Source organism: Eublepharis macularius, chromosome 4 (genome assembly GCF_028583425.1).
Source record: "Eublepharis macularius isolate TG4126 chromosome 4, MPM_Emac_v1.0, whole genome shotgun sequence".
Classification (NCBI taxonomy): domain Eukaryota; kingdom Metazoa; phylum Chordata; class Lepidosauria; order Squamata; family Eublepharidae; genus Eublepharis; species Eublepharis macularius.
In genome coordinates this window covers 176550230-176565045 of record NC_072793.1, presented here as the reverse complement: position 1 = coordinate 176565045, position 14816 = coordinate 176550230, and the positions used below count along the sequence as shown (strand labels likewise).

At 41.9% G+C, this 14816-nt stretch overlaps 1 long non-coding RNA gene and 1 pseudogene across 1 annotated transcript; both read right to left on the bottom strand.

The window, feature by feature from the left end:
• The window catches only part of LOC129327910 (zinc finger protein 91-like), a 224141-nt pseudogene that overhangs the window by 169591 nt on the left and 39734 nt on the right, over positions 1–14816 (bottom strand).
• LOC129327219 (uncharacterized) lies at positions 1496–7469 on the bottom strand. The gene is made up of 4 exons (XR_008596789.1): positions 7391–7469; positions 4327–4412; positions 3430–3552; positions 1496–1932 (listed from the first exon to the last, which is right to left on the bottom strand). It is a non-coding gene; the product is annotated as an uncharacterized LOC129327219 (long non-coding RNA).

Below are 14816 nucleotides of genomic sequence, written 5' to 3'. Positions count from 1 at the left end.
GGGACGGAGGTGTGCCTAGGAAAGTAGCTCTACTCTCTTTTCCTTTGAGGACTGCCACCTGCCTGTTCTGAAAGTACAACTTGTTACTTCTCAGTTTTCGTTCTATAAATAAAAATACCTTAGGCAGAAAAACCTAGAAACATCTGCTGACTTTGCAAACTGTGAAGCAGGGCAGGGGGAGGCTTTAAAAAATAAAACCCTTTTCCGGAACACACCCATCCTATGCAGTTACTCCAGTCTAAGCCCATTGAAGTCAGTGGGCTTAGACTGGCGTAACTCTGCATAGAAGTCAATGGGCATAGACTGGAATAACTCTGCCTAGGATTGCAGTGTTTGTGAAAGACTTCTGCACAGATCCACCTTTCCCTCTTGTTGCAGAACATTTGCCCGATCACATTCCGTAAAAGAACCGAGGGAGAATTATTAGAGAGCAATCCTAAACACATCTACTCGGAATCCTGATCAAGGGGGCTTATCCTTTAGGATTCTTAAGATGGTGCTGTCAATATGCAAAAAACAGGACGGGGTCGAAACAAAAGAAACATTCCACCTCATGGGAAAGGGTGAATCTCGTTACTGTATCTCGCTGTTTGATGATACTGTATTTTCCACTCAGACTGTGTAATCTGCCTTAGATCTCAGTGAGAAAGGCAGACTATTTTTTTAATTAATGTATTTTATTAGGTTTAACAAGGAAGGGTGAGAAGGGGGAAATAGGCAAGGAAATCTACACACACAAAGAAGTAAAAAAAATTACATAGTCTTGCTTGCAACCTTACTCCGCAAATCATTTGATCTCACATTTGTATACTCTGTGACGAATTGAAAGGATAATATCAAAACCTCTATATCCTTAATATATTCCTATCTTTATGCTTCCTTCTTAACCAATCATAAAATAAAAGTCCAGCAAAGTCCTCATCCATTGGCCCTTTCAGAACTGAGGTCAGTTTGTCCATTTCGGCGTTCTCCATAATCTTCCACACTAGTTCTTCTTTAGGAGTTATTCGCTTCCAAAAGTAAGCTAGTAAAATTCTAGCGGCCGTTACTGCATGAATTATAAAATGTTTCTAATCTTTACTGGAATACTGTTCAGCAGGAACAATTCTGGTTTGAAGGGTATTGATAGAAAGACAGACGATCCTCATCATAATCTAGTTTTAGGATGTGTGAAACTACGCTGGCTTTGACCACCAAAACCAGCTCTCTCTCTCTCGCGCTCTCTCTCTCTGTGTGTGTGTGTGTGTGTGTGTGTGTGTGTGTCTGTGTGTGTGTGTGTGTGTGTGTGTGTGTTCCTTAAGATCCATTGGAATTTGGTGTGGGGTAGTGAATCACCCCCCCCTTAAATACGATTTGTATAACTTTTCCCCTACCATTGTCAAAAGTGATAATAAAAGGTTCTCCTGAGTCAAGAAACCTAAACAAGAAACACTGGCTGAAATTTGCCCCTGATTTGGGTGAGCACAGACTAGTAAGGAGCAGACACACACTCGAATTCTGCCTCAAATTAAACTGGTTTATTAGGCCGAGTGCACAAAATCATGCAATGAAATAAAACGATCAGGCCACAAGCACTTCAAGAAAAATAAAAGCAATGTCCTGCCTGAGAAAATATGTAGGAAGTAGATGGGTGGGAAGGAATGTGTGTCACACAGAGCAGCTAGGAAAGACATCGCGGAGCAAATGGAAGAAACGCCGACACTAAAAGGTGTGAGTAGTATAAAGAAATCACACAAGCAAAAAAGCAGCACTGGACAGCACATGAAATGAAGCTGCTATTCAGGCTATCCAGGAAAAGAAATACACAAGAAGCCCCGTCAAGCCCATTTGTGTCTTATGGCCCAATTCAAAGCCAGCATTCAGCGCAATAGAAAGCAACACAGAGGTGGGCCGACCTTCTGTGTCCCTCGTTTTCTGGCATTCAGGCAGTCTCTAAAAACACAAAGAAGACAAATGTACAATTTATCAAGTGTAGAGAAGTGAGGACTATTTTTCAGTGGAAAATTTGGGGGAGTCAGGAAACTCGTGAAATATATATATTTTTTCAGAATGAGTGAAATGCTTGTTAAGGTTTTTCAACTTAATGTGGAAAGTTTGAGGACTTCTTCCTTTGTTCTAGCAATCCAAACACTCTGAAAGTCCTGCCTATTGTCTCTATGAGAGAGCTTTTCTGCCCAAATATATATATTCTTTTATATATTACAGTTTGTTTATGAACTTCAATTATTTTTTCCCTACTTTTTTGCATTTTGCAACTCTTTTTCAAGCATAGGTGAAAGTTTTCTTCTAGAAAATGAAGCCGTTTATATTTTTCAGTTTCATAAATACACCAAACGGTGTGATTTTATATTACGTTTGACTGTATTGAAGTACTGGATTTATTTCAGTTTCCCAAAACATTTTTCTCACTGTAGTTTCAAAATTTCTGGAAATTTCCCTAATCGAGTGAGGTCTATGGTAGGTGATGGGGCCATCTGTTTACACAGTGTCACGTATTTCGCTAGATATATGTCTTTGCCTACAGAAACAGGGCTAGCCTGGTCCCACATTTAGACATGCCACATTTAGAAAAACCTTTTAATGGTGTTGTTTAATAACAATGTCATTGTATTGTCTTGTCAGCTGTCTTGAGCAAGTTACTGGAGAGGTGGCTTATACATTTTTTTAAAAAAAAATGTTCTAAAACTCACACTGTATATTCTGAGCACTCAAGGGGGGACACAAGGAGAGTTTATGTTTCCAGAATCTCAACATCAAATCCAAGGGTTTACAGAGCAACAATATCCCTTCTTTACCACCAACTCTGCCCCGCCAGGTCCCTCCAGACCCCCACCTCTGGCTCTCCCCTGCCAACTCCCCCGCCCCCACAATCCCGGTGGGACAAAAGATATATACATTGCTTGTCTTATCCACCTTCTTCTGCTTTTACTATGTAGATAATACCTGCAGCTTCTTCATACCCCTTTCCCATTGTAGTTTGGACCTTCTTGCTAGCTATGTTACATATGCAGTGCACCGAAGCTAGGGGATTCTTGGGAGAGAGCAGTAAATGCTAACAGTAGACCGACAATCCAATGTTCCCGGAAGTTGTCCTATTAACCAAAACCGGGCCTGCCAGTCTTAAGAGACTCATAGCCATCCTGAGCAGCTGCCATACTTTCGGGGCAGGTACGCACCATGGACTTGAGATTATCATTGTTCTACATCGGTGGGGTTCCGCCACCTGATAAGCAAGACCTTTTCTATCTCTATTTTGCAGTTTTTGCTGTCTGCACAGGGCCATGACCTCACTATTAAATATAGCAAGAACGGGTGTGAACATCTGGCCCTTCCAAATCCCAGAGAAGTCACTTCCAGGAAATTCTGCTGGTAAAGTCTCATCATCTACCATTTTTTTCCCACAGTTTGTGATACTCGTGTTCAACTTACTTTTATGTTTAAATAATTTTACAATGAGATACGTGGCGACAGCCACAGCAACAACAATCACTGTGGCACATATTATCGGGATCACTGCCGGTGGCACCACGGCATTTACTGCTGTTATACTACCTACAAAGAGAATGCAGAAAATAAGTCAGATCCAAAGATGATAACCCCCCAGGATCAATTAACATCTACCCTGCAGTGCATGCACCCAACCAACCAGATCTCTTCCAAGTGGTACTGTCATCTATGGGGAGGGGGGCACTGCAGTCTCTTTCACTGTTTTAAAGCAACTCATTAACCACTAAGCCACAAGTCTGTGTGAAGAGTGAGCGATCTCTTCCACGATCAGGTGCCAGGCTTCAGACTGAAGAGAGGTCAAATGTTTGCTAATTCCAGGTCTTGGTGAAAATCTTGTAGCCCAGAGAACGATCTCTCAATGTTGTACCTTTATTTTAACATCACACTAGGTACTCTTCAGCAGATAAAATAAACAAGAATCTTGTTCTGCCCCAAATCTAGTTTGATACAATCTTTATAGGAAACATAGATGTTGGCCCCAAACAGGCAGAATCGGCCCCGCGCAGAAGCAAAGCCACACACCCAGAGGAAGCTGAAGTGCAGAGGACACAAGAAGTAATTTTTTAAAAATACATTGGGAAAAGAGTGAGAGAGAGAGAATAAAGCCAACACTGTGACGGCAGCTGCCACCAAAACAACATTATTTTAATATGCACAGGTGATCAGACCTCCAATGGCCAATCCAAAGCCCTGCTGGGTAGAAGTCCCATTCGCTTTCTGAAAACATTCGGTGGGCACATGGAACGGGAAAAGAACCATTTTGGGTTCTCTCATTATTTTGGTCAGAAGGCAACATCGACAGCCACTCCAACTACTCACCCTCAGAGATGTGGATGACGTTGATTATCAAGTTAGCAGCAATTTCCATCTTGGCTGAGAAAGTCCACAGGTGCCTTTCTTGTTCCCTGCAGAGCGCAGGACACGTCAGTGATCCTGTTGGCTTGCCACGGGCAACCCCACTCTCCCCCACCCCGACCCCAGACAGCTGAGCTCCCCTCTGCTGAAAAGAGAGCCGATGGCGGGGGATACAGGGTGCTTTATATCCATGTATGTGCCCCGTTTACATAGAAAGGGGGTAGTAAGGGGTGATTTTTTAATATGAAAATTAGGACCAGTGGTGGGGAGGTGAACCCTCTACCTTCTCTCCCCGTGCTCCATAGTGTTGTTTATTTAGCCCACTTCCTTCTGGGAGCTTCTGGCACTAGGGAGGCTTCCTTGCGCTGGCACACAACTTTCCTTTGTGTTTTAAAATACAATGCCACGAACATACCCGGATTCATAGGCGGGCAATGCAAAACGTGTGAAGGGAGCAATGTTCCAGTACCCACCCCACCTGCTTTGGCCTTCAAGCAAAGAAGCCAAACAAAGCCACTTCTGAGTAAGGCAATTAATTTGTGAAACTCCTAGCCCCGGGATGTCGTGACATGAGTAGCTAGCACAAGCTGTAAAGGAAATTCAATATATTTGGGCAGGAAAAGCAAATCCATACTCTTAGCTAGCCTAAACAGATGACTCTGAATAGCACTGCTGGGAAACAACAAAAGGGGGTGCCAGAGCACTCCTTCCAGGCATCCAGGATATTGGGGGAAACAGGGCCAGACTAGAGGACCTTTAGTCTGTCCTAACTGTGTTCTCTCTCATGTTCTTAAGACACCCAGAAAACCTGGCAGTTAGGGGTTCCTGCATCTCAGGACCCCATTTAAGATAAGAGCCGCTTTCCCTGGGATCCAGGAAGAAGGTGGTATTTGGGGGAAGGGGGAATTACATAGCTTTCACTAATACATTGAGCAATCCTAAACAGGTCTACTCAGGTTTATTGAATGGGCTTTCTCCCTGTCCCAGTTGCCTCTCCTTGCACCCCTTATCTGCAGGGTACAAAGTACAAATCCCTCTTCTCCCCCTCCTGGGACTAAAGACATATTTGGTGACTTTAATGTAATACTTTTTTAAAATAACCAACCACAATATCATGGGAAAAGACTGTGTGAAACTTTGCAAACTTTTTTCATGTGTAGCCCTAAGAAGAAGGAACATCGCTTTGGGCCAAGGTGTTTGTCTGCTACTTTTGACTTTAGTACCAACTAGGAAACGCTGAGAAAAGAGCCCTGGTCCTTTCTCCCTCTCTGATCTCCGTGGCCGTCTTGGATGCCAAGGGTGGGGGAAAGAGAGAGAAGATAACAGCGTTACTTACAACTGTTTTTAATTAACTTAGTTGTCCTCACTGGCAGTCTTAAACTGAGTTTTAAATTCTGGAGGGTTTCGTGTATTTTTATTATTGGTATTTTTATTGATCTTTTAAGTCGCTTTGTACAGCAGAAAGGCAGTTAATAAAGGTTTTAAAGGAATAAATATAAGGAGAGTGATTAAACTTGAACTTCCTTGGTAGAACTAGTTTGGTAAAGATAACTTACAGGGGCACACAAACAGGAAACTACCTTGAGCTACCGCAGACACAAGAACTTCAAAAATGCTTTCATAAGGCTTTCCTCCAGTCCTAATGAATCTCTCATTGGAAGGCAAAGCCCTTCAAAGCTTGGAGCATTAAAAAAAAATAGGGAATGCTTAAGGGGCTGGTGGAATCACCTGCCACAGTACATCTATCTATAGATTTTGTATGCAACTTTTGTCTGGGGTGCCGGAGGTGACTTTTTGGTCCTCTGTCCTCCATTTTATCCTCTCAACAACCCTGTGATGTAGGTTAGGCTGACACTCGAAGGCAACCAGCGTGATTCCTGACACTGTGGGGATTTGAACTCGGGTCTCTTCAGTCTTTATCTAGCACAGTAGCCAATGAGAATGTCCAGTACTCGTCAGGCCATTGGGTGGGTTTGGGCAGATCTTTATTTTCTTCAATTGCCACATGTGGAAGTCTCAGCTTTGCACATGGGAGGCCCTATACTGGTGGCCCAGCTATAGACATACGTAGAAGCATCAGGTTTGGTCTTAAAAGGAGCTGAAATCAGCTACAAAGTCCATCTTGGCCTCTCTCCAAGGACAGCGGAACAATAGTTTCAGAGCTGAAGTGGGCAGGGGGGGGGATTGTTGCATTTTCAGGGTCTCTCTGTGTGCCACAGCCAAGAATTGGCTGCCCAAAGATGCCACCATCTTCGCTGGCAAGTTTTCCACAGAACGTCAACACCCACCCGCCAGGCAGGAATCCCGCAGGAGCAAGGCTTCTCCATGCTTGGAAAAGCGTCCCCTGGTGAATGCCTGCCTGCTGTTTGGCTGCTCCTGAAAACTGAAGAACTCTAATCCTTGCCAAGGACATTTCTTAGAGGAAGCTGTGGGGACCAACTGGCGTCTCCAAGGGACCCCCCCCCCCATTATCCCCAGTGCTGTTTCCTGCTATCTTTCTACAGGGGTCGTTTTAAAACAGAGGAGGGGGGGGGAATGCAGATTTGCTCCGCCTTCTTCCAGGCTCCAACCTCACCCCCACCCCAAATTATTTGTTTCTGCCGTCACAAGGGTGGAGAATCAGAATTGGTGGGGCCGGATTCTTCTTCTATCGGACTTGAGGTGCGCGAGGGAGGGGGGATTTCCTTCACTCTCAAAAACGCATCGCGCCCCCCCCCCCATTCCCAGCCCAGCCTGACAGAATTTTTAAAACGGGCAAAAAAGGGACAGTTCTATTGAAATGTCTTTGATATTGACTGTACTGACTCGCCCTCAGTACTGACTCACACTTGGATCCTCAGTGAGAAAGGCGGACTATAAATAAAATGGAATGAAATCTAGATGGCGCAGGGAACAGCAATCGCCTGCTTCTGTGTTCCTGCGAAGAGCACCACAAAGTCAAGAGCGCACAATCCCTTACCCCTTTCCCTTGCCGCGCAAATAGGAAATGGTGTTCAGACCCTCCACCACCTTACTCCGCGTTACTCACCACCAGATCAACCTGCCAGCACCAGGCAAGCAAAACCTCCTCTGAGATACGGTTACTTTTTGGCACCGCCCGGTGGAGCCCTAGTAAGGTGTGGCCTTGGAACGTTTCCGCGACCAATCAGGAAAAAGAGACGCCGTTTGCATCAGCAGTTGCCGGGCTGATTTCGTGTCGCAGATTTTGCTCCCAGGAACTTTCGCTTTCCGGCTACAATGGAGAGATCTACCTAGCAACCGTGGGACGCATTTTCCTATTGGCGGATAGCTGCTCCGGATCCTTGTTGGCTTCGTTTCCACGGTGGCCGCACCAGAGCGCGCTGCGGGAGGAAAGGGCTCCGGAGGGAAAGGGCTCTAACGCCAGCCCCACCGCCGCTCCCGAAGTTCTCCCTTCCCACTGTGACAGTAACAGAATCCACGTGGCACCTTTTGCTAAGAAGCAACTGCCCCATCACAATGCGCAAACTTTCCAGCTCAACAGAACTCTTCTTCAGGATAGATATTGCAACATTTTTTTTAAAAGGGGGTGGGATTTGCCTATTACTTTTAACTAGTATTGTAAGCTGCCTTCAATGGTGTGGAAAGGTGGGGTATACATCTTTTACTAAATAAATGTGGTAGCACAGTGATATGGCTGCAAATCAGCACTCTACTGGTTTGAATCCCACTACTGCCATGGGCACTTCTCAATATGGCCTTGGGTAAGCCACTCTTCTCAACCATGGAAAAAAACAAGGGTATATACCCACAGGATACACAAAAAACAATTTTTAAGTTCTTTATAAGGTATTCTCAAAGTGTCAAAAGTGCAACGTGCTCATAACAATTCATACAAAATTTGATACAAAAGTTTATACAAAAGTTTATACAAAAGTTATATGGGGTAAATGTTCCAGTATGGTGTAAGTATAGCTGCCAGCAAAAAGGTGCTAGCAGGGTAATGCTTCTCCTTGGGATAGCATACTCTGAAGAGCTCAATCTGAGGCCGGCTGCGAGCAGATTTCGCGCCTGCTTCTTCAGGAGCTTCTGTTCAACATCACCAAACATGGATATGTTTAAAGGCAGTTCGTTCGTACATCCCGGTACGGGCGGCGGTGTTCTTTACACGCACGGGATGTACGAACGAACATAAGAATAATCAAGAAGTGTATCTTCTAAGTTTCCAAAACGTAAGAAGACAGACTGGTTCCTAGACCTCCACATGCGGTTGAACCCATTTTCTCCCGGAATCGACTTACGGATTGTTTACTAAGAAACGCTAGGGTCCGGAATAGACTTTTACCCCATATAACTTTTGTATAAACTTTTGTATAAACTGACTTCCGGTTTGGGATTCATGGAGGTCTAACGCAGCTCCATTTGCGGAGCTGACCGGACTGCCGTTTTAACCGGCCGGTGGGGTGAAAATAGCCCGCGGCCGACTGCTCTCAGGCGGGGAGCAGGCAAAGAACGCTCAAGACCCTAGGGTGAGCTAGATCTCGGACGAGGGGGGGCTCTACACAACGGGTCCCCTCCCGATCCTTGAGGTCCCACCTTGCGACGGGTCGGCAACAATCTCTGCGGCAGTTTTGGGGCCAATTCGGCTGGCATAAGACCTACATACCCAAGCTTCGATTGGGAGAAGAAGCTGAGAGGAGAACTTAAAATCGAAACAGCGATTACAACCCGAGAAAAGTGAAGAGAAGGTAAAGATCATTATCTTCTGATACGGGACAGACTGATAAAAACAGAGAGGAAAAAAAGTAGATTTTTAAACTGCAACAGACTAGCGAAAAGGAGGGGAAGACCCGGCAGGAATTGTATTTGAAAAGAGACTAAGTTTAAAGAAGTTATTAAAGAAATCGGACTATTGTTTTGAATACCTGTGGCTTTGGAGCTGTGAGAAAAAGACACCATCGCGAGATCTGCTGTGGGAAGACGGGAGACAGGAAGTGCGTAATAACAATAGAGCGGCTGGAGAGAAGCGGCCCTTGCTGGAGGGCAGGAAGTAGGGAATCGCCATTTTTGAAAGGGGAAGGGTCGCGGCTTCAGCGGAAAAGGAAGTAGGCCATCTTGGATTACAAAATTATAGAGAAACCATAGAGAAAAGACGCCCGACATTTTGGACTCTTTAAAATTTAATTTTTGCAAGAAGACCGGGACATTTAAAACAGAAAAACGTTAAATTTTACGCCACGGAGTTAAGGAAGAGAGCGGATTCGTGGGAGCGAGCTAAAGCAAGCCCCACGATGTCAAAAAAAGAGTGGCAATCGGCAATAGAAAACCTGGATAAAAACCTGGACAAAAAACTTTTAGATATGATTAAAGAACTTAAGGACACGAAATTGGAGCTGATTAAAGAGGTTAAAGAGGTTACACAGACAGTAAAATCGGAGCTGTCAGAAGTGAAAAAAGGTATGGAAACAATACGAAGTGAATTACAAGGAACGCAGCAGAGAGTTAAAACAGTAGAAGACGCGATGGAGAATTTAGCAGACACGCAACAAACAGAGATGAGATTGGTGAAGGGGAGAATGTCAGTTGCAGAAACTAAACATATGGAGAAGCAGCTACGTTTTCGTGGCTTGCCAGAAGTGGAAGGAAAGTCAGCGCAAGAACAGATGACTGAGGTGTTGGCTGAATACCTGGGGAAGGAGGAGGAGGAAGTTGTGGCTATCCTAGATGTGGCATACCGTGTGAATTCGAGAATTGCAACCCAGAGGAAATTACCAAGAGATGTGATTGTGCAGTTTACAACACGAAATATGAAAGAGAGGATTGTGACAAAACAGTTTCAAGATCCATTGGAGATTGATGGCAAGACGATCATTATAATGAAGGAACTGCCCAGATCAGTGTTATTAGATCGGAAAAAATACAAAGTGCTAATTCAGATTTTGAAGGACATGAAAATCAGGTACAGATGGGAGTTACCAGAAGGAGTGTCCTTTGAGTTTGGAGGGGCCAAAAAACGCATCAGATCTGAGCAAGAGATGGAGCGATTTATTAAGGACAATGAAAAAGACTTACCAACAAGATTATGAGTATGGAGTGTAAAGTATTATCTTGGAATGTAAATGGACTAAACTCACCGAATAAGAGGAAAAACATTTTTCACTGGCTACTAAAACAAAAATGTGACATTGTTTGTTTGCAAGAGACCCATATTAGAAAACAGGATGTAAAATATTTAAAATCTGGAAAACTGGGCAAAGAATTTGTAGCGGCCTCTAATAAGAAAAAAAGAGGAGTGGTGCTGTACATAAAAGAGGAGCTACAGCCAAAATTTGTTATGAGAGATGTGGAAGCTAGATTTGTAGCAGTGGAATGTATTTGGAATTTAAAGAGAGTGTTGGTAGTCGGACTTTATGCACCTAACGGCGCAAAAGAAAGCTTCTTTGAGGATTTGAGGAAGCATTTAGACGATTTTGCATATGACCAGATAATTCTTGCTGGAGACTTCAATGGAGTGACAGACTTGGAACTAGATAAAAAGACTACAACGGCACAAAAGAAAAGAGGACTATTACCAAAGCTTTTTTTTGAGTTGATTCAACAAGAGACTCTCGAAGATGTATGGAGGAGAGAATATCCTAAAAGCAGACAGTTTACTTTTTATTCTGCAAGGCATTCTACATTATCAAGAATTGATATGATCTGGGCCTCAAAAGACTTAGCGTTATGGACTAAGGAGGTAGAAATAATGCCGATGGTAGGCTCAGATCACAACCCAATCATGTGGAAATTTGGAAAAAGGAGAAAAAGGAAAGCATGGAGAATAAATGAGGACTTGTTACAGGAAAGAGAGAATATGGAAATATTGAGAAGAGAGACAAAGTTTTTTATACAATACAACGTGAATAAAGAAGTACCAACCAATAAAGTTTGGGATGCTTATAAGGCGGTTATAAGGGGCATACTAATGGACTTAAATGGTAGAGCAAGAAAGAAGAAAGAGGAGAAAAGACAAGAGATTGAGGAGAAAATAAAAGCCAAAGAAATACAGCTAAAAAAGAGACCAGGGAAAAAGAAAGTATACCAGGAAATTAAAATACTTCAAGAACAGCTAACAGCAATGAGTAATAAAGAATTGGAGTGGAATCTTAAAAGATTGAATCAAAAAGCGTTTGAGGGCGCTAATAAACCTGGGAAGTACCTGGCATGGCAATTGAAGAAGAAAAGGGAAAAGAAAATAATAAATAAAATTTGTGAAAACAACAAAACATATTTGGAGCAGACTACCATTAGTAGAGCCTTTTATAAATTTTACGCTAAGCTGTATAATAAAAAAGAAGTAAATAAAGAATCAATAGCGTCATATTTGGAGAAAACCAAACTTCCAGAAATCTCGGAAGCTTGGAGAAATAAGTTGAACAGTGAAGTAACTGACGAGGAAATAAGTAAGGCAATACAATCTGCAAATCTAGGAAAGGCGCCAGGGCCAGATGGACTTACGGCTAAATTTTATAAGACAATGGCTAATGAACTGGCACCATTCCTAAAAGAGGTGATGAATGGGGTTTTAAGGGATCAAAGGATTCCAGACACTTGGAGTGAAGCGAACATATCATTGATCCCAAAAGAGGGCCAAGACCTGACTAACGTGAAAAATTATAGACCTATATCGCTACTCAATAATGACTATAAAATTTTTGCGAAGATATTGGCGGAGAGATTGAAGGGGTGGCTCTCGGAAGTTATAGAGGAGGAACAAGCAGGCTTTTTGCCAGACAGACAAATAAGAGACAATTTAAGGACAGTGATCAATGCTATTGAATATTATGACAAGCGTTGTGACAAAGAGGTTGGTTTCTTCTTTGTAGACGCTGAAAAAGCGTTTGACAATTTAAACTGGGACTTTATGTTTGCCACTATGGAAAAGCTACAATTGGGAGAAAGATTCATCAGAGCAATTAAGGAAATTTACAGAGACCAGACTGCAGCAATCGTGGTGAATGATGAATTGACCAAGAAATTGACGATAAGTAAAGGAACAAGACAAGGTTGCCCGTTATCTCCATTGTTGTTCATTCTAGTATTGGAGATTCTGATGATACAAATACGTCAAGATGAGGAAATTCGTGGAATAAAAATAAAGGACTATTCATATAAGGTCAGAGCATTTGCGGATGACATAATGTTAATTGTAGAGGACCCATTGGAGAACATGCCAAGAGTGATAGATAAGATCAAGGAGTTTGGAGACTTGGCAGGTTTTTATATTAACAAAAAGAAGTCAAAGATATTATGTAAAAATATGACTAAGCAGAAACAACAATTATTAACGGAAACAACGGACTGTGAAGTAACAAGTAAAGTGAAATATTTGGGAGTCGAATTAACTGCAAAGAACATAGATCTATTCAAAAACAATTATGAAAAACTATGGACTCAGATAGAGAGAGACTTGATTAAATGGAATAGACTGAATTTGTCATGGTTGGGCAGGATTGCAGCAGTTAAGATGAATGTGTTACCAAGAGTAATGTTTTTGCTACAGACAATACCAATCATCAGAGACTCTAAACAATTTGAAAAATGGCAGAGGAAAATATCAGATTTTGTTTGGGCAGGCAAGAAGCCTCGAGTGAAAGTGAAAGTTTTACAAGATGCAAAGGAAAGAGGCGGAATGCAACTGCCCAATCTGAGACTTTATCATGATGCAATCTGCCTAGTTTGGTTGAAAGAATGGATGACATTAAAGAACAAGAAATTACTAGCCCTAGAGGGATATAAAAAAATATTTGGATGGCACGCATATTTATGGCACGACAAAGTAAAGGTCAACTCGATGTTCCTGCATCACTTTGTACGGAGAAGTCTATACATAATCTGGAAGAAGTACAGAATTTATCTACAAGAAGGAACTCCCTTGTGGGTGGTTCCGTATGAGGTGATAGACCCGAGAGCTGTTGATAATGAACAACAATGTTTAACGTACAAAGAAATAACTAAAACTGAAGCATTCAAACTCAGAATAAAGACGCAAGAGGAACTATCACCTAACTACGACTGGTTCCAGTATAGACAGATCAGAGACTTATATAATTCGGACTCCGTAAAGGGAGATATACGAACAGAGAATTCGGAACTAGAGCAGACCCTTCTTAAAGAAGATAAGAAAAGAATATCCAAGGTATACCAAGTACTGCTGAAATGGTATACCGAGGATGAGACAGTTAAAACACAAATGGTGAAATGGGCTATAAACTTTAATAAAGAAATAACAATGGAGGCATGGGAATACCTGTGGAAAACTACAATGAAGACAACGACATGTACTAATATCAAAGAGAACATCTACAAAATGATCTATCGTTGGTACATGACACCAAAGAAGATTGCGCTAGGGAATTTGAATACTTCTAATAAATGCTGGAAATGTAAGAAGCACGAGGGCTCCCTCTATCATATGTGGTGGTCGTGTGAGGTAGCCAGGCAGTACTGGGGGGAAATAATAAGAGAAATGAGTGAAATTTTACAATTTCAAATTAATAAGAACCCAGAACTCCTGCTACTGAACTTGGGAATGGAGGGAATTCCAGCCCAATACAGGATGTTGATATTTTATATGACAGCAGCAGCTAGACTTTTGTATGCGCAAAAATGGAAAGTACAAGAAGTGCCAACTATTGAAGATTGGATTTACAAATTGCTGTATATGGCTGAAATGGATAAGATGACAAGAAAAATGAGAGATCTGGACTCAGGGCAGTTTAACACAGACTGGGAGAAGCTGAAACAACACCTGGAGAAGAAATGGGAGGTGGGAGGAAAACTGTGGCAGTTTGAGAACTACTGAAGTACTGAAGTAGAAGGGGGAGACTTTACCGGGGGGAGAAGAGATAAATGTGAATTAATAAGCAGTCAGATTAATAGATTGACATATATATAGATATATATAGGTTAACAAACAGAACATAGATAGAAAATAATTAATTATAAGGATTAAATATAAGGATTAACCAACAATATTTTCTTTTTTTTTTTTTTGGTAAGTTTTGTACCAAACTGAATGTCTGAAGATATAGATGAGTCAAATTGATTGACTACGTGATGAGAGATATATAGAATTATTACAAAAAGATAGAATGAGTAATATATAGAGAATAAGTCAAATTGTTTGATATAAATGAATGTATGATTTATATGGTTTATGATATCTAAGATGGAAACAAAGACTTACAGTTTGGGCATATAATGTTAAAAATAGTTAAGGATGTACTGCTTAGAATAATGGAGAATATATATTTGTTTTAGATAGAGGAAGCTAATAGAAGTAAGGGAAAGGGGACAAAGGGTTGGAAAGCTGTTGGAAGTCAACAAAAAGGGGGGGAAAGGGAGGGGGTTAGAGACGAAAAAATTGGGGAAAATTGAATGTAAATGTAAAAATAATGGATTCTAACCCAATAAAAATTTTTTTTAAAAAAAAAAAAACTTTTGTATAAACTTTT